This window comes from Trachemys scripta, chromosome 10, assembly GCF_013100865.1.
Source record: "Trachemys scripta elegans isolate TJP31775 chromosome 10, CAS_Tse_1.0, whole genome shotgun sequence".
Lineage (NCBI taxonomy): Eukaryota > Metazoa > Chordata > Testudines > Emydidae > Trachemys > Trachemys scripta.
Genome location: NC_048307.1, coordinates 30,340,697 through 30,361,013, shown reverse-complemented (window position 1 = coordinate 30,361,013; position 20,317 = coordinate 30,340,697). Strand labels below are relative to the sequence as shown.

The 20,317-nt window shown below is 53.4% G+C and overlaps 1 protein-coding gene across 5 annotated transcripts in view; it reads right to left on the bottom strand.

The window, feature by feature from the left end:
• Window positions 1-20,317, bottom strand: part of SEPTIN12 (septin 12) — a 212,521-nt gene that overhangs the window by 29,486 nt on the left and 162,718 nt on the right. Inside the window, exon 1 of one of the 5 annotated variants that reach the window (XM_034784644.1) lies at window positions 3,261-3,405. The exons of 3 other annotated variants lie outside the window; for them this stretch is intronic. The gene's annotated coding sequence lies outside the window, so the exon portion shown is untranslated. Of the gene's footprint in view, window positions 1-1,016; window positions 1,153-3,260; window positions 3,406-20,317 lie in introns of those variants that run through there. One more of the 5 variants, XM_034784645.1, reaches the window with a different exon arrangement.

Sequence of the window (20,317 nt, the reverse complement as noted above, 5' to 3'; positions counted from 1 at the left end):
ATAGTCCTAGTATGGCAGACCAGCACAGGTCATCAATCCAGGTGAGAATTCCAGCCCAGGGTCTGGGTTTCTTGCTCTACCTAAACATGTTGCCCCCTGTCCTCATCTTAACACCTATACACCAAAATTCCAAGTACCCATCTCAGTGCATAGTCTCCAGGGGCAGGCTAGATTACTAGGATGCCAGGTGGCTGTGGGGAGACTACAGGATGCTCCATTCACCTGCTCGCACCTGCAGATCAGGCAGGCCTTGTTCTGCCTCCCCCCGCCCTCCCCCATGTATCTTCAGGCAGTAGAAGGACAGATGGGCATTCATAGCAATAAGGACCGAGCTGTGGAGCCATCTTAAATGAGCATCTCCAAAAGGAGAGAGGCCAGTGTCCAGGCCCTGGGGGAGGCTGGGAACCACATTGCAGCAGGAGTGGGCAGACACATTCCCTGCACCCTGACACCAATCACGGGATTCAGAGACCTGACAGCCCCGAGAGGTCACTGGGGACACCAGATGGCAGGCGGCATGGGGCTAAGAAGAGCAGCGCCCCTGCTAGGCTGCTCTACGGTTCCAAGGCCTGCTGGGGGAGCATCCCCAGCCGTGTAATCAGCCACCTGTGCACAATGCACACCCCACATAGGCACCTGTCTGGGCATGCACACAGGGGCACAGAGATTTCCACAACATAACCCCCTCTACAAGCGGGGCTTCAGCAACCCCCCCCCCCCGCACCGGACCTGTCTCCCAGCTGTGACTCCAAGGGTAGCAGCATGCGGGAGATCACGGCTCCAGGGCTATTCAAGGGCTGGCCGTTAGACCCCATCACCCCATGGAGCAGGGTTGTCCCTCACCCGCAGCAGGGATGGGTCCAGGACCCTGGCCCTGCCTGCTTGGAGGCAGAGACAAAGGGGCTGGTGAGCAGCGCGGAGAGAAGATTCAGCATCTTTCCTCCTCCTTGAGCTCTTTGTCTACCACCTCCATAGTTTCCCCCCCCCCCCCAACATTTCCATTGTCTGAATCCTACCTCGTCTGTGAGGTGCAGAGATCCCCAGCCCAGAGCTACAAGGCAGCCAGCACAGGGCGCTCTCCGCTCCCCAACTCCATGGGCAGCACGGAGCATGGACAGTCCCTCTCCTGCGGGTTTGGGAGTGCAGCGGGGCTCCCAATCTGGTCTGTGTCAGTGCACAGAACAGTCCCCTCCCCTCTGCCAGCTCCCCCACAGGGATCAAGGCTGTCACACATGACCCGCATGGTAATAATCCTCCCCGCCCCCTCCCCAGGGATTTCCTCCTTCAGCAACAAACCCATTCAAGAAGTTTGCCCAACTGCCCGGGCATGCTCAGTGTACCGAGCCAGCCTGGCTGGGAGCAGCAGCGCGGCTGGGCTTAGAGAAGAGCTGACCAGTACTGTTGGTCACAGCCACTCCAACGAGGGCCCACTCCTAGCACAGCTGCTCACAGGGAGGCATGCCAGTTCTGTCCATGAATTGCACAAGTTTCCAGCCACCCCCTTCCTCCCGAGGAGGAATCCAGTCTCGGTGGCCTCCAATGCTCTCTGATCCAGGATGTCGACAGGTGAGCTTTGGACTAGAAAACAGCCCCTGTGCTGCCCTGTAGTTTTGGTGCCACAACAAAGAAGCACATGGACCACGTCTGGCTAGGGTGACCAGATGTCCCGATTTTGGGGTCTTTTTCTTATATAGACTCCTATTACCCCCCATCCCTCCTGTCCCGGTTTTTCACATTTGCTGTCTGGTCACCCTATGTTGGGCTCCTACTGCGGAGCTCAGCCTGCAGTGCATTTCAATGGCCGACTGGCTGAGGCTCAGCTCCTCACCTGCTTTGGCTCAAGGGTCCCGCGTGGGGCCACTGGGGAAAATCAGAGTCCTGCTCTGCCCCTTCCCTGCTGCATCAGCTCCCCCCGCACCAGCCCAAGTTCCCCGATCCCTTTTAATAAGGGCACACGACTCTGGCGGCTCATTGTTAGCATCCCCGGAACAGCTGTCAGCTAGCAGCACTTCTCCCACCCCCAAACACCCAGCAAGCTGCCTTTATCCCAGGCTCCCCCCGTGCTGGTAGGGTTGGTGGTGACGTGGGGGAGGGGAGCATGTGCCCAGGAGCTGATGTTAAGGACCTCTATCTGCAGTTGGTTCCAACAGCATGAACCTTCTGTGTAACCAACCACCCCCCAATCCCAGCCACATCCTGGAAATACAGGGCATGAGCAGGACATCCTATAGGGATTCGGCTGCAGGAGGCAAGACTGATGAGGACACGCCAGCAAAGTGACAGTGTGAAAGAGGTAAGAACAAGGAAACCACACTTGCCAGAGAGTCCCCCAGCCCCGCCGGCGAGCAGCACACAACGGGTTTGGCTTGGCTGCGGGAACTTGGAGAATCAAAGACTGAGCTGCTCTCTAGTGACTTGAGGAAACAGGAAACCCCAGCAAGTGCCACCATCACCCCAAAGTGGCATGTGTTTGACCCGTCACCGCTGGTCCTCCACCACCCCGATGACCTACAGACAGTTCTAGAATGCCCCTTGCCCTGTTGCTCTGCCAATGGCTGCCACGTTTCACTGGAGTGAATGCAACATTAGGACATACCTGCTTCATCCAGGAGCACACTGCACCTGAGTGTGCAGAGTATGCTAGGACGGATCGCTTGGTGGGTGTACCTGGCAGCACAGCAGGCAAACTGCACCTGGGTGCACTGTGTCCCCCAGCTGAATGGCAGGCTCATTGCACCTGGACATTGTATGTGCCAGGAAGTACCATGCCAGGTAAGATGCACTGCACCTGTGCAGACCCAGTAAGGCACAACTGGCTGCATGAGCCCAGTGGAGAGCAGATGGGTCTGGGTAGAAGAGAGGAGAATGAAGCAGGTTCACCGCTACGTAGCAGCAGGCCTGAATTACCTATATGGTCCTATAAGGGATCTCAGACCACACGGCAATCACACTGTACACGCCAGCCAGGGCTGCAGGAAGCGAGCGGCAACCCGCAGTCAACGGGTCTCTTCGCTGACTGGGCTTCATGCCTCAGAGCCTTCTTGGCTAGGGTAGCCTAGACCAAATTTTCAGCTTGCCACCGCACGAGGGAGAAATGCCACAAACAGAGATTGGCTAAACCCCCAGAACCCTGCAGAGGCCTCAGGGAGGAGCCCAATGCAGTTCATCGTAAGTCCAGTTTCACATGGTCCACAACCGCCTCCACCCTGCCCCCCCCCCCCCCGAGGCAGTGGGGTTAGAAAGAGGACGAGGACAGTTACCTCCTAGGCAGAGCAGGGCAGTCTCTCCTGCCCCCTGTGCACGCGTGGGCTGCTCCAGGGGCAGAACCGTCCGCTTCTCGTGCGTGTGACGCTCAGGCCAGAGTGGGTGATGGCAAAACCGATGCTGCGCTTCCTGCTTTGTGGTTTCGGCTTCCTATCAAGAGTGCTGAGCTGTACTGAGCTCGTTGCCATGGGAACGAGAGCCTAGGGTGGAGGGGAACGTCACTGGCACCAGGAGGGGTTTCAAGGTGGGCTGACGAACGGTGGAAGCGGCAGGGCAGCAAGGGGTGCAAGGATAGGGCCAGGCAAGGCAGGACAAGAGACCAGCACCAAGCCTGCGTCCGACCAAGGTGCTTCCGAGATCATCCCACCAGGAGCCTCTTCTCCAGCCCGAATAGCCTGACTTGGAGCTTGGCACGCTGACGTGCCATGGCAGCTGCGTTTGAAAACAGGCTGCTGAGCTCTTCAGGATCAGCTCCCGGGGGAAGATGGCGCACCCTGCAAAAGGAAAGTCCTCTCCTAGGTGGACACTAGGCCTCTCCCAGCTGCTCTGTCAGACTTCTGAGGCCCCTTCCTTCCCACCACAGCAGCAGGGAGAGCCCAGGTTTGGTCTCTGCACAGGAAGCTTTCTGCAGAATGTGTTTATAGCCTGACATTTGCCTGGCTGGGCTTGGACTCGGTGACTTTTTCAGCCAACGATAACCATTAAACCCCCACCCACCCACACAGAAACCCTGCAGTTGCAACCCACACTATCCTGCCTCTGAACCTCTAAACCGCAGCTCACCCCACTTCGGCCCCTGCCACACATCTTCGTGAGCAGCAGCGAAGGGAGAGAGCGTGCGGAAGGGCCTTATGGGAGGGGCAAGGAAAGAAAAGAGCAAGGAAAAGGTTTAAAGAAAGAGAGGCAGTGCTGGGGATGGGGGGGGGAAGGGAGCTGGCGAGTGAATGACAGGCAAGTTCAGCCACCCGCTGGCGTCTCCTGGCATGGAAGGCGCAACAGAGGAACGGGCTGCATTCCTGCCATTGTGCCATGGGTGCTGAGAGACCCGGCCATGAGGAGGGGAATTCCACTCCTCCAAGGGCCTGTTTGCTCAGGGCTCCCAGTTCTCCACTTTCTCACAGCTCCAAGCAAACATTACAGCCCCGGAACACAAAGCAGAACACTTCAGATAGGGCATCATGCTGATGAGTATTTACCCTGGGCTGAGGGTACTTGCCCAATCTCCCCGTCCTCACCCGCAGCCTCCTGTAGATTCAGGTGCTTTTTCCCTCATGAGACTCTTGGAAAAGCAGTAAGAGACACTGGTCTCTGACTGGATACAGGGACAGCCATGTATGCAGTACGACAGCAAACAAGCTAGAGGTGGCAGGCTGTAGAGCACAGCCAGTGGGTAGCCTCAACATGTGTGCACGGAGTAGTGTTGTGCGAGAAGTTGCATCTTTGCACTGCTGGAGGCTGTCTCACTGTTCACACAATGACCAGGAACAGGAGGGAGGGAAGGGATTTTGCACCAACACGGGCAAAGACACAAACATTCCCGTATTTCGATGCAGATGGCAATCTTTGGGCAAGTGTAATTTCTAATGCTGACGTTCAAAGATGAAGCCAAGACAATGGTTGAGTGGGGGAAAATGTCTCACTGTCGCTCAGAGAAAGGGGAGTTTCCCTCAGAATTAGGACTGAGTTACTGACAATCTGGCCATTTTCACAAACTGGAAGCCGAATGGAATGCTGTTGTGAATATTTCACACACATCCATGTGCACGCAGGATACATCCAGCAAGCCTGTGCCCTCTGTTTTCTTGATAGGATAAGGTGGCCTTTCCAGGAAGTGTTGAAACATCCTAGTGCTTTCTGGCAGTAACTGCTACCAGCTGTGACAACACTGAAGGAGACCGGGACTGTCTAACCCACACTCCCCTACCCACTCCATCAATACAGAAACCATCACGAGCAGCAGCCAGCGTCAACCACCCCAGGAGCCAGATGGGGAAGGAATGAGGGCAGAGGAGTAGTGACCCTGTTGGTACAAGGATGATGGAACCTGGAAGGAACACCAAGAGGAGTCTTTATACTAGGGCTGTCGATTAATCGCAGTTAACTCTCACGATTAACTCAAAAAAATTAATCACAATTAATTGCAGTTTTAATTGCATTGTTAAACAAGAGACTACTGATTGAAATTTATTAAATATTTTGGATGTTTTTCTACATTTTCATATATATCTTGTATGCTGTGGTGTAATTGAAATCGATGTGTATATTTTGATTACAAATATTGGCACTGTAAAAATGATAAACAGAAGAAATAGTATTTTTCAATTCACCTCATACAAGTACTGTAGTGCAATCTTTGTCCTCAAAGTGTAACTTACAAATGTAGGGTTTTTTTGTTACATAACTGCACTCAAAAACAAAACAATATAAAACTTACGAGGCTACAAGTCCACTCAGTCCTACTTCTTGTTCAGCCAATTGCTAAGACAAACAAGTTTGTTTACATTTACGGGAGATAATGCTGCCTGCTTCTTATTTACAATGTCACCAGAAAGTGAGAACAGGCATTTCCATGGCACTTTTGTAGCTGGCATTGCAAGGTATTTACATGCCAGATATGCTAAACATTCATATGCCCCTTTATGCTTTGGCCACCATTCCAGAGGACATGCTTCCATGCTGATGACGCTTGTTAAAAAAAATGCGTTAATTTAATTTCTGACTGAACTCCTTGGGGGAGAATTGAATGTCTCCGGCTCTGCCATATATTTCATGTTATAGCAGTCTCGGATGATGACCCAGCACATGTTGTTCATTTTAAGAACACTTTCACTGCAGATTTCACAAAACGCAAAGAAGGTACCAATGTGAGATTTCTAAAAGTAGCTACAGCACTCAACCCAAGATTTAAGAATCTGAAGTGCCTTCCAAAATCTGAGAGGGATGAGGTGTGGAGCAGGCTTTCAGAAGTCTTAAAAGAGCAACACTGATGCGGAAACTACAGAACCCGAACCACCAAAAAAGAAAATCAACCTTTTGCTGGTAGCATCTGACTCAGGTAATGAAAATGAACATGCGTCTGTCCGCAGTGCTTTGGATGGTTTTCGAGCAGAACCCGTCATCAACATGGACACATGTCCTCTGGAATGGTGGCTGAAGCATGCGCATCTGTCAAGTAAATATCTTACGACGTCGGCTACAACAGTGCCATAAGAACACCTGTTCTCACTTTCAGGTGACATTGTAAATAAGAAGCAGGCAGCATTATCTCCCATAAATGTAAACAAACTTGTTTGTCTGAGCGATTGGCTGAACAAGAAGTAGGACTAAGTGGACTTGCAGGCTCTAAAATTTCACATTGTTTTATTTTTGAATGCAGTATTTTTGTACCTAATCCTATATTTGGAAGTTCAACTTTCATGATAAAGAGATTGCACTACAGTACTTGTATTAGGTGAATTGAAAAATACTATTTCTTTTGTCTTTTTACAGTGCAAACACTTGTAATCAAAAATAAATATAAAGTGAGCCCTGTATACTTTGTATTCTGAGTTGTAATTGAAATCAATATATTTAAAAATGTAGAAAACTCTCAAAAATATTACATAAATGGTATTCTATAATTGTTTAACGGTGCAATTAATTGCAATTAATTTTTTAAATCACGCAATTAATCGCGGTTCATTTTTTAAAATCACTTGACAGCCCTACTTTATAACCCGTCCCGGGTGGTTCTCCCGGACTTCCCACCTACTCCACCGCCCAGCATCACCACACATATTTCCGAGTCCTGGGATGGACTAAATGGTCACAAGGAGAGAGAGTCAGGGAGGGGGGTGACAAGAGAGAAGGGCAGAGAAATCAGAGGTGGGGAAAAGACTGGGAGAGGGCAAAGGATAAGGGAGGATGATGAAGAGGGAAAGACACTGAGCCCAACCACTCCCACTCGCTCATGCCCATGGAGCAGCTCACCCAAGGAGCTCACAGATTGCAGCGCCTGTGCAGGCTGCAACACCCTTTGCCCCCAACAGCCGATCGTTGCTGGCAACAAAACAACCCAGCCCCAGACTCTACAGGTGTCGGCAATGGGTGGGAGGGAGGAAGAATCCAGGCAAAGAACAGATCCCAGTCTCATCTTGAGCATGAGGAGGAGGGGATGGCGGAGCTAAAGGTCACGGATCCTTTCTGAATGCACTACCCTCAGCAAGGGGCTTAATTAGCCCCTTTGGTCTGCTGGGGTCCTGGGTGTGGGACACAACTCCTCCGCTGCAGTGAGTCAGCAGGGGGACACCCCAACCCACCAACTGGGGAGGGCAGCTCGCTCCTCTGGGCTGTGACCTTAGAGGAGGTGGGCGTGGGGATGGGAAAGCCCCCACCCTTTGCTCAGTCCCAAAGGCGGTTAATCACTAACTGTTCAAATGGAGTATTGGGGCAAGGCTGGTGCCAGCAGCTGAATGGGAACCCCTGCAGGGCCCCATGAGGAGGGGACCGGTGGTCTCTGGGGCTCCCCTCATCCAGCCTGGGGAGGGGCAACTCATCTCTAATCCCCTGAGAACCCCTCTTAGTCACAGCAGGGCAGATTATCCTTCAACGTGCCCCTCTATCCTTCCTGGGGGGAATGGTCTCTCTGACCGTCTGTCCCCCCAAGCCCTTCTGCCCCAAGCTGGGAGGGATGCCCGTGCCTCCTCTCTTCCCCAGAGCCCCTCTGCCCCCAGCTGGGAGGGGTGCCCATGCCCCCTCTCTGCCCCAGAGCCCCTCTGCCCCCAGCTGGGAGGGGTGCCCGTGCCCCCTCTCTGCCCCAGAGCCCCTCTGCCCCCAGCTAGGAGGGGTGCCCATGCCCCCTCTCTGCCCCAGAGACTCTCTGCCCCCAGCTGGGAGGGGTGTCTGTGCCCCCTCTCACTCCCCTTTCCCCTCCAGAGCTGTGTGTCCCTGCCCCGTCCCTCCCAGACCCCCTTCCCCACACTCACTCCCAGGACCAGAGGGCTGCTCTCCCCCCTGCTCTCTTACGTTATGTCACAAGCCAAGCGTGGCACCCTTTCCTTGCCCAAACAGCCATGGAACCTCGGCCCCAGCTGGTGCTAACTGAACTCAGGGAGGCTGGTGTCGGGGCGGGACCAGAGCACAGGTGATGCAACGGTTGCTAAGAAGTGGTGAAGTCACATTGGAGTCTCTTAAAGGGATACTGCTAAGTCCCAAGAAACTGCAAGCACAACGGTCCCACCCAGGGCCTGCGTGCAATGCTTTGTACAGCAAGTGCTGCGGGGGACTCCTCTCTCTCCCCCTCCAGTACCTCTGCTGCATCCAAGCACCCGCCACCATCAATGTGACGAAACCACCGTGCGCAGGGGAAGGGAGACACCACCTTGCAAGGGTTTAAGGGTGTTAAAAAACTTGCGGGATTGACTGAGAAGTAAAAATGCAGGAGTCCTGCAGCTGCAGCAGTGGGATAATTAAACGCACGCATGCCTGTGTGGGTGTACGCGTGGGTGTGAGAGAGGAATATCCACCTTCCCTTTCCCTGCCATTGTACTGATGCCTCTTTTAGTTGCCATTTCAGTTTCCAAATGCCTTGACCGGGCCCACTGGCTGCAAGGGGTCTGCGATCAGGGTAAACGTCAGTTACGTGCCAGTGTAACTGACACTGCCCAGAACTGTGTGACTGTTAGAGGTTCTTGCTTCTGGGGTCTGGTGCACAGGCAGGTTTTTGGTGGGCACGGGGTACCATGTTGGCATCAGGAATTTGGTGCCCTACTTGCTGTTTGGTCCCCATCAGCTAAGTGTTGATTACGGGTAGTGGAGGGCTGCTCTGCAAACAGGACATGCTCTGGCAAGCCTCTTTATCTGAACCAGGGCGGAGTAAACAGCAATTCTCTCTCTCAAGCTGGTTGGTCTCTTTCTATTCCAATCTGTTTAGAAAGGGGAAACACTGGCTACCCGCCCCGCCCTCTCCCTGACAAAAGCAGTGGCTAGGCCTACTGAGAGTAGCACTGCTCCATAGCACTAACACAGGGGTGGGAAGTAGGAGATGTGGCTTCTCAGCCCAGCCACTTGCTTTGTGACCGTCAGATGTGGCTGCTGATTTTGGGTGCCCAACTTGAGACATAAACACAACGTAAATCTTTACATACGCCTCTTTGCTCATCTTCTAGACCAGTGGTTCTCAACCCTTCTGGGCTCAGGACCCACTTGTAAATGGTTATGGCCTGTCACAACCCCGTCAATTGTCTGTGGGTGGAGGCCCTGGGACAGTTTCGGTTGCATCCTGCCCGGCACTCACCCCACAGTGGCAGCTCCTGTGCTGTGCGGCTGGCTGGGCTTGGCTCTCCCCTCTGCGGTTGCAGCACTGCTCAGGTTTGGCCCCACCCCCCCTGACTAGACCAAATTGGTGAGAGTGGAGTTGTGACCTGGCTCCTGGGGTTGCAGTTCCACTCACTCAGATTTGGCCTACGTGGGCTCCTGTTGTCATGACGGCTGGGCCAAACCTGAGTGGTGCTGGGAACCCAGAGGCTGCAGTGCCTGCAGCAGGGAGGCGAGCCCAGTCAGCCCTGTGGGGCAGGAGCCACAGGAGCTGGCACACGACCCTTTGAAGGATTCCAGCGACCCAATTTGGATCCCGGCCCATGGGTTGAGGCCATATGCAGGAATATAGCAATTACCATGTCAGCTCAGCCCAGCCACCTAATCTGTCTGTAACCTGTCTTCAAGAATGGTCAATGGCAGAGACCCGAGAGGAAGCAGTTTCTGAGCTTCTAGAGATTGACCCCTTGTGAAAATCCAGCACATGGCAGACACAGGCAGCTCCATTCTGCAGGGAAGCTCAGTTTGAAGTGTGAGGTGAGAAATGGGAGCAAAGGAAGGAGGATTATTATAGATAACAAAACCTTCTGGTCAGCTCGTAAGTGTCACCCGGCCCTGCGAGACCTGCATGGAAAATCCCGCTTTCATTCACTATGTTCCACAAAGAAAGGACCCTGCTTTCATCAGTTTTGTGTAGAGAGAGAAGATCTGGACACGCTCTGAACACCGACAGATGATGGTGACCCTTAGCATCTAATGGTGCTTCACATCTAAGCACTCTGCAGACATGGCTCAGGGAAAAGTCCTGAAAGTGCCCAATTTGGCCAGGAAATGAGGTGTGTGCGTGTGTGTGTTGGGTGTGTGTAGCTGTGTGTGTGTATTGGGTGCATGTGTGTAGCTGTATGTGTGTGGGGGGGTGCGTGCGTGTGTGTAGCTGTGTGTGTGTTGGGTGCGTTTGTGTAGCTTCGTGTGCTTGTTGGGGGTGTGTGTGTGTAGCTTTGTGTGTTGGGTGAGTTTGTGTGTGTGTGTTGGGTGCGTGTGTGTACCTCTGTGTGTAGCTGTGTGTGTGTTGCGGGATCTTCTCCAGCTGATGGCTTGAAAATGGCGACATTTTGCCCCAGATCAGTGTGGCAGAACTGTTCCCTTTCTCCCTGTGAACAGCGATCCCTCAGGCTGGAAAGACATTGGGGCTGATTCTCTTTTCAAACCGGTGCAATTCAGGAGTGACTCCATTGCAGACCATGGAATGAGACAGGTGTAAAAGTGGTGTGAGAAGCTGGCATTTCGCACAGTCCTCTCACATTACCCCTATAGGGAGAGCACCCCTGGGGTGGATCTTCTCTGACTCACCTGGCTCCCCTAGTGGGGAAGGGTGCCCATTCGGGACCACCACTGGTAACTGGGTGCTGGGCTCTGAAGCTGGCATAGGGAGGTGTTTTAAGGCAGGGTCTCAGGCAATGGAAGGAGCCAGACAGGGGCTATGTAGGTCTGTGCTTTGCACAGGTGTGCCCAGGTCTGCATTACCGGCCTCAGACTCACTTGCCCCACCTCACTGGACTGTGCTGAATTCTCATTCGATGCTACTCATGGCTCTAAATTCTCCAATCGAACTTCCCCATGTCAGGTAAATCCCAGCACAGAAACAGCCTCCTCCTGCTGACAAGTCAGAGGTGACGAGAACTAGCCAAAGGGGCTGGCGGAGCAAGGAGTTCCCCACTGCGCTGGTGAGTTCCATCACGACCTTCCTCCACCTCTCGGAGTGTGGGAGGGGAATTTGAGGCCCTCTCCATCCATTCTGCCCTGGGTTTCCCCATATTGCCCAACCAGCAGCCTTTGAGCCTGACCCATAGGGACCACTTTGTGTTGGGGTGAGAGGGGAAGTCAGTGTTCATAGCCCACAGGGCTCCTTGGAGTATGTGAGAGAGACAAACTCCACCAATGACACTCTGCCAGCGACTGTCCTCCTTGCCCTCAGTCCATTCACCCGATGGTCATTGGCCACCCAGACCATCACATCCCCTATGGGCCCAGATCAGCTTCTTTTACACCTACAGCATGTTATTCGAACACAACAGTGCAGTCTGCTGGGGGCTGTAATACTCTGGTCTACGTCTGGTTGCTGGGCTTGTGTGTGGGGTTCAGAGGCCTGTGATAGACAGACGGTCAGACAAGATGACGGCCTTAAACTCTGTGTCTATAATTTTACCAAGCAAGGTGCATGATATGTCCTGAGGATCGATGGCTGAGGAGGATGGGGGAAGGAGGTTGTGGCTCAGGGTTTGTAGGGAAGGGGAAAGCGCAGAGTGTTCTGGCTGCCACACTCAGATCTCTTTATGTGTCCTAATTGATTACTCCCCATAGCTCCCACATGAGGCTCCCCTCATCCCCATTTTACAGTTGGGGAAACTGAGGCACAGATCGATTAAGCCCACCACTTCCAAGAGAGGACATTGACTGGTTGTTCGAACTGAGACACCTGAAGCCTGATTTTCAGAAGTACTGAGCTCCACAAAACAGAGATACCCGGAAAGGTTTGGCCTAAGTGACTTGCCCACAGTCAGCAGTGGAGCTGGGAACGGAACCCAGGAGTTCTGGCTTGTGACTCCTGGTGCTCTGCCCCAACCACCGACACTATCCTCCCCTGAAGACTGGCCCTTGCCAAAAGGCTGCTTGGATCCCCCTGAAACCAGGTCGCTCGGGAAAAGAACGCCCAGGACTGGCCGGGTGGCACCTGGGCCAATCACATGGCAGTCTGGAAAATGGGAAGCGCATCCCCTTTGTTGGTGTGCCAGGCGGGAAGCCACAGCCACATGAGGCAGCACCCTAGGGGGCTCCGCCCTTTACTGCAGGCGGGGCTTGTCGGAAAGGCTGAGCCCTGGCGAAAAGGAGCGTTAGTTTGTATAACGGTGCATGTCTGAGACCATGGACTGTGGGGTGACCCTTCAGGAGCAGCAGAGCTCTGGTGATGCCTTCTTAAAGGCAGTGGAGCTGAGAATGAAGGCAGCCATGGGGCTGAGGAGGGTGCTCCTTTGCCCCCCCCCCCACTAGGCTGGAGAACAGCTGTTTTAAGCAAGCTGATGCGCAAGCTGCCGGTTTGGGGCAAGGGGCAGCCATGGCTCAGAGAGGAATATGGGATGCCAGAGCTGATCACAGCTTCAGCCCCCTGTCACCCTGCTGCTGGGGGGTGAGTTAGTGCTCCACAGGTGTGGTAAATCAGTGGAAGAATTCCTGCAAAACTGGGGCCATCACTCGTGACTCTCTTTCCCTGGTTGTAGCTAGTGCCATGTACTCCTGCTCCTGCCCATCCCATCCCGGCTCTAAACACGCGGCTAGTTATTCCACCACAGCCGACCTCTCCCCTCACTCTCTCAGCTCGCCATGAGAGTCGCTGCTCGGAAAACCAAGCCCCAACTGATTAGTACAAGCACTACAACTAAGGAGTAACAGCTGTGCAACCCACACGAATCCTTTCAAAAGCTGCTCATTAAGAGCTAATGTCGCAAGATAATGGTTCCCTTTGGACAGACCCATTCAGGGACTAATTCGAGCTGTTTTATTTTCCAGGCAGGAGGTGAGTAATCCCAGGGCCACGTTCTATTACAATGATTTAATTACTGATGAAGGTTTAATCAGCGTGTGAGCTATGGAAGCCCTAGGATTCTAGGGACACAAATGGGTGTTTAGCCCAGCCATCCTTATCGCTGTTCCATATCCGGTGTCCTAGCACTGTCTAGTGGTCAGAGCACAGGACAGGGAGCCAGGAGATCTGGCTCACCTTGGGTGACCTTCACCGAGGGCCTGATCCTCAGAAGTGCTAAGCATCCATGGCACCAATTAAAGTCAATATGTGCTGCAGGGACTCAGAGCCTCTGCCAGGCAGCCCTTCAGCATTGGGGCATCAGTTTCATTCGCTGTAAAATGAGAAGACGACTCCTTCCCCAGCGGCGCCACAGGGCCTGACTGCTCCATGAGTGTGTGCAAAGCACTTTGAGGAGCTCCCCGTAAGCATCCACAGAGCTCCCTCATTGGCCTCCTGCAAATCCCTCCTTAAAACTCTCCTTTGCCGTGATGCCAACACAAAACTGGCCATTGCTTAGGCACTAATACCTCTGCCTGTCATGATGACCTGTGTTGTCTCATTGTTTCCTTGTGCTCCCCTGACTGTATCCATCGGTTGTCGCATGTCTTAGATTGTAAGGTCTTTGGGCCAAGGAACTGTTTGTACAGCACCTAGCACAATGGGTCCATGACAGGCTAGGTGGTACTGCAATACTACTAATAAATAGCAATGGCTGAGATGATCACAGCAATCAAGTTGCTTTCCAATTAGCTGATGTCTCTTTTCTTCTCATTGTATTAACTTTTAGCACATGCTGTTTGTAAAGCACTTTGAGAAGGTGAGATGCTTTGTACGTTATTTATATAGGATCAATAAGTCAGAAACCAGCCATCCTGCACGGCCTGGTACAGATGGCAGCCGTCCCAGGCAGCCCAGCACAGAATCCAGTCACCCTGCACGGCCTGGCACAGATGCCAGCCATTCCATGCAGCACGGCACAGAATCCAGCCACCCGGCATGGCATGGTACAGATGCCAGTCATCCCATGTGGCCTGGTACAGAATCCAGCCACCCTGCACAGCCTGGTTCAGAATCCAGGAGGCAGAGGCCAGCATTTTCAGAAGGGCGCACCCAGCTCCATAAGTGAGGCCAGTGGAAGGTCAGAGGAAGAAAGGCGGAGCAGAGGCAAAGAAGAGAAAGAAGAAAAGAAACACCAAAATAGCTAAGTACACTTCTCCTCCGAGGGTCCACTTGCTCTCGGTGCCGCTAAGGAGCAGAATGCATTCCTAAACCGCTTCAGTCAAGCCTAAGTAAACTGAGAAGAGGGGTCCCCTTTACACACCCCACAGGGCGTGATCTATGACCATCAGCCACCTCCCTTCTAGCCTCCCACCCCTCCGTGCCTGCCCATCAGTTCTAGTCTACTCTCTCACTGCTCTGAGCGCTGCGGTGTCCATTTATGCATGTGAGGAGCTGGACAAAGCCACCCACATCAGCCCAGGAATATTTGGGCCTTTCCTGGTTTTGTAACCTGAGCCAGGGGAAAGCGGCTGACAACTCCCGTATGTTTAGAAGGAAAATGGTGACCGGTCAGAGCCGGCTCCAGGCACCAGCCCAGCAAGCAGGTGCTTGGGGCGGCCAAGGAGAAGGGGGGCAGCACGTCGGGCTGTTCTGCAGCAATTCGGCGGCAAGTCCCTCTCGGAGGGAAACACCTGCCGCCGAAGAAGAAAGCGGCACGGTGGAGCTGTTGCTGGAGTGCCACCAATCGCGATTGCAGCTTTTTTTTTTTTTTTTTTTCCGCCGCTTAGGGCGGAAAAACCCTGGAGCCGGTCCTGTGACCGGCTCAGCATTTTGGCACAAGAGGAAGATTTTTTGGTAGTGCAGAGACAATGCAGGGGAATTTAGGAGAGGCTCCAAGCACTGGTATGCACAGAGGTATTAGAACCATGGCTCTCTGCATGCACCAGGAGAAATGGAGAACTCTTGAGAGGTTTGATAAAGTTTTAGCTCACACTCCCTCCCTTCCCCGCCACCCCTTTTCACAGTTGAGCAACTCTGCTCTTTGCAGGACTGGATGGGAGCAGAAGCAGAAGTGAAAACTGCCAACAAAACTGCTGCACTTGAAGCAGTGCTGGCCTGACAGGAGCATGAGAAAACTCACGGGAGTCAAGTACCAGGCTCCTGTACTGTGGCCTTTCTTGCCTGGAGATTTCCACCCTTCCAATGGGATAGCTACCTCAGATGGCCAGGAGAGACTTCAGCTTAATGGGATGCAAGCCATTAGCAATCCACTTCCAGACCCTGCTATCAGTGGGGGTAGATCGAAGATACGAGGTTGGAATCAGTACTGGAGAACCAAGGAACGATATACAAATAACCCTTCGGTCCCATCCTCATCTTATCGCCCCCTTCCAAGAACACAGCCCTGCCCCCACTGCTCAGCATGGCCCCACTTCACTGCAGAAGCAGGCATGGTCCTCTACCTCAGACAGCCCAGGAGCTCCGAGCTCAGCAGTTAGGGCTTTCATGTCAACTGGGTAAAATGGGGGCTTTGGCCAACAAGATATTTTCCCAACAGGGGAGTGGAAATTCCAGCCCTGAGCCGCTTGTCCTCCTCCCCCGCTTTTGTGGGAGCCCCAGGATCTTTGTGGGCCACCCTGACACAAGAACTGGAAATGAAACATGGCTGCTGCCCCGTTGCTCAGTGTGCAAGCTTCCTGGGGAAATGAGCAGGCCCAAGCCTGCATCCTGAGCAGCTTTCTAGTACCTAGAACCTGGCTACTGGGAAACCAAATTCCTTCAGATGTCTCAGGGAAAGTGAAAGGCCCAGAAAACCTGAGTGGCCTGGGGGATCAGAATGGACTGGAGAGTCTCTCTCATCTAGGATGCTAGCTTGGCATGGATGGGATCCAGGTGCGATAGTCACTGACTGTTGCTTTCATGTGGTGGCTGTCTGGTAGCCTGGATGACATGAGCTTGTTTGCCTCCTTCCAATTCTCAGCAGACATGTGTCCACATGACAAAAACCATCCTCACTGTCACTAATTGGGGGAGGCTAAGGGTGGAATAGGCCAGGGAGACTGCACTATTCTCTCTCTCATAGAGGAGGGACCTCTGGGGTGGGTCTGAGGCACCTTGGAAAGGAAGTGTAAGGAGCTTGCAATGCTGGCATCCCCTGCTTGGAGGACCAAGAGAGAACAGAAGATAATTGTTATTCATCAACAACTGATCAAAGAAACCCAGGAGCGTCCCTGAGACGCGTTAGCAGCAATGGATATGTCAATCAGCCATCACAAAGGACAATGAGCAGCACCAGGGCAGGAAACACCACACCTGGCCCAAGCGGAGTGGACACACTTCCAGCCCCACACACTCCCAGACAGCTGGGCGAAAGGACAAATCTTTTTTGGCAAAAATAAATAAATAAAAATGTGCAGATTGCAGAAGACACCAAGACGTCTTGCCGAATTCATGGACGTTTTACCAATACCTAAGCTAGACAGGTGGAGGTTCCCCATGCATGCAAAGAAGGGCTAAGGTTCCTGCTGAAGCTCAAAGCCAGCTTGTTCCTGTCCCAGAGGAATTGGAAGAGGCAGTCCCAATGTATGCACTGAGCCATGTGCATTTACCATGCCTGGAGGCTCTCCCTCTGCAAAGTCCTGTGGGGAGCCCTGTGCTTGGGAGAGGGCAGGAACAGGTATGCTTGGGGACCAGGAGGGCTGGTGAGAGAGGAACAAGCTCATTCCTAATTTGAATTGGACCCAGTCCCGGGTCTAAGGAATCTGCTGTAGAGCAAATGCAGCCCATGTGTCATTGTGTGGGTTTGTTTATCTCCAGGGTTCAGGCAGCTGGGATTTGCCTTTCTTCAAAATCAGGGGTTGTCCCTTATCAGGAGTTTATTTAAAGAATTTCCCAGACTCCAGAGGAGCCCAGGGACCTGCTGCCTTTGAAATCAACTGTTCGAAGAACCAGCTTGCATGGAATCTTCAGTGCAACAAAGACAGGACAATGGCTACAGGTCCCACTTCAGCAAGGCCCTTACACAAATCACCTGAGTGGTTCTGCTGAACTCAGCAAGGACTCGTGTTGCAGGAGTGGGGCTGCTCATGACTTAAGCATTTTGCTGAATCGGGATCTTTTCCCAGGGGCCAAAAAACTGTTCAGAAGGAAATAAACGGGAATGGAGAGAACTGGGGTCTGGGATCAAATCTTCTCTTGTCAGTGTGTGGGGTAAAGAACTGATTTAATACAAAGGCAGACAGCCAGGACTGCTCATCAGCCTCCGCTAGTTCCCCCATAAACTATGGCTTTGCTTATACTCAGCACATAGTCCTGCTGCCTTCAGTAAGCGACCTGGGCAGTAATATCTATGAGTGAGTGGTTGTGCCCCAGACACGTATACTGGGCTCTGCCTTACAGCGGGAAACTTTACAGAGTCTGTTACACTGAAAGCCAGCAGGAGGGATGGGCAGAACACCCTGCAAACCTGCTCATTCTGCCCGCTTCTGTATCCGCTCCTGGGATTCGGGACCCGTCAGCCACGTATCCTGGGGGTCTGATCGCCAGTGTGAGCTTCCCCCAGGACTGCCCTCTCAGTGCCAGCTGGGACACCAGCCATGGGAGCTCTGGGATCCCCGCAGGGCTCTTCCTCAGCCCCCCGGCCTGTCCGCCAGAGTTCACACTCAGCGCTGTGCAGTGCCTGTCGCCCCAAACAGCGAGCACTCAGCCTGTCCTTGTTCCCCACGCCCCCTGTTCCCAGAGGCAGCTTTCCCAGGGCATGCAGGCTTGGAGATGAGCTCAAACCGCACAGCATTATCAGCCACCTCCTGGCCCAGTCCGTTCCTTACTCTGAGCAAACACAGCGCTCTCCCCCTAGACTGCAGGCCAAGCTCCGGTTACTGCCACGGGGAGGGGAGAGGGCAGGCTCCATCTCCAGTGGGAACGCAGAGGCCCTGGGAACCACTGTGCTTCGCTGGGTTGATTTGCTCAGGATTTGTCCCAGCAGAGCCAGAGCCAGAGCCGAGCTCTCCAGTGGGAACCACAAACCTTCCCAGTCTCCAGCTGATAAGAGTGAGTGGCAGGTTTACGAAGGGTGATAAGCAAAGGGAGTGGAAGGCTCCAGGTAACGGCGAACTCTGACCCTGCTCGTGACAAGGGCATGAGCTGAGATTTGCCAGCTCTTTTAAACCCGAGTCTAGTGTCCATCGCTGGTCTTGCTTGGAACATGTCACGGGGGACTCAGCTAGAAAGCCACCATGGGTGTATGGTTGGCACATTTAAAAGCTTTCCCTGCAGGGGGGGAGGAGGGGCATCCTTGTGTTATGCTCTTACTGCTCGGGCACCAGGTCAGGAGGAGACAACAGCACCATTCTGAGATGAAGTGGGTCTTTGCAATGAAGGAGCCAGACTCAGGAGACGTAGGTTCAATTCCTGGCTCTGCCACACACTCCCTACATGCCCTTGGGTAAGTCACTTAGGCGCCGATCCTCAAAGCTATTTAGGTGCCTAACTTCCATTGAAATCCAGAGGAGTTAGGTGCCTAAATGTCTTTGAGGATCTGGGCCTCAGTTCCCCAGCTGTAAAATGGGGATATTAGCACTGCCCTCTCTTGCAGGCGTGTTGGACACCTTATATGATTGTCAGGCACTTTAACCCGAGGGGTAATGGTGGCCAGATATTCCCCTAGATGGATAGCTAGGACACTACAGGATAGAAAGACAGAAACCGTCCCTCACTGCAGGATAGATACTTAGTGTCACACAGGGTCCCAAAACACTTTTCAAGCAAACTTACTAGCTTGTAAGTGTACAATGCAACATAAACCGGGGGCAAGTGGGATCAGCAGAAGAGGTGAGCAGGTCTATAGAGCCAACGGCATTGCAAAGTAGGGAGTGTCTAGGGACAGGTGGCCTCTACAGGAAGTAGTCTTCACCGAGGGTCCCCCTTCAGGGATCTGTTTGAAAGAGACCACTGCCAAGAGAACTGTTCAGCCCCAGCTCCCCGCACCCCCGCCAGCTGCTCCCAGCTTGCTCGGGGAGGCATGAAATATGGCAAGGCACAGTTTGGTCACCTGCCACCTTCTCCAGCCCCAGGGCCGAGGAGGAAAATGAGGCAACAATGCTGGAGGAGTTCAGCTCCTGTCCTTGTGTCAAGGAAAGGAGGGGGGCTTCGATGCGAGTTCCCTGCATTACATTACAAATGTGGCCCTGGCGTGGGTTCTGCCGGAGGTAAAGCACACATGTCCTGACCTGCCTTCTCAGCAGAAATGCCCAAGGAGGACTGCCCATCAGCAGGGGGCAGAGAGAAGGAAAATGGGGGACAGATGAGATGTAGGTGCAAGCTGGGATGTCTGTGACCAGGTCAGGGCAGACCAGACCAGTCCAACATGGCCCAAACAGAGCTCTCGATCGTCCCCCACCCCTTTCCCCAACACTTATTTGAATCAGAATAGTCTCGTGGTCACCTTGTGCTCCCTGTCTGTCTATTGTCCCCACTGGTTGTCTCGTGTTATATACTCAGGCTGTAAGGTCCTTGGGGCCAGGGCTGTCTTTTGTGAGAGGTGCAGACAGCGCCCAGTGAGGAGGGGCCCTGACTGGGATCTCCACGATATGCACTAAGATCTGGGGTGAGCTCCTCAGAACGTTGGTGGATGTGGGTCAGAGAGCTGGTTTGGCTGATCTGGAGACTGGGTCCAGCTCATATCTGATTCCAGATCCAGTTCAGGGGTGTTCACACCCCAGGTGTTGGCTTGGGTGCCTGTCTAGATTAAGTCTGCTTTGGTTCCCAGGACCGAGTTACTGACAAGAGACTGGCTGTAGTTCAACAGAGCCTGTAGTGTGAAACCCAGGATCTAATTCCCCCCAGCATTTGGGATTTGGGGTATATGTAGCAGGCACAGTCTCCTCTCAGTCCCCCATCGCATCCGACCCACTGCAGTTTTCTAACCTGTTAGACTTCCACGGGGCCCTGTTTCCAGTCCCAGCAATAAGAGCCATTGGACAACCACCCCTCATGACACCACTTACAGATGCCCTTGGGCTTGCATCCCCTAACCCCCTCTGCGCTCCTTCATCTGGACCCACATCTACCTCTCCCCTGGGACTGGCCCCCATAGCCGGGGGAACAGCTGATCCAGGGAAGCGAGGGCTGGCTCAGAGAGTAGTCAGCACTAGCCTGGCAAATGCCTCGGCAACGTCTCAT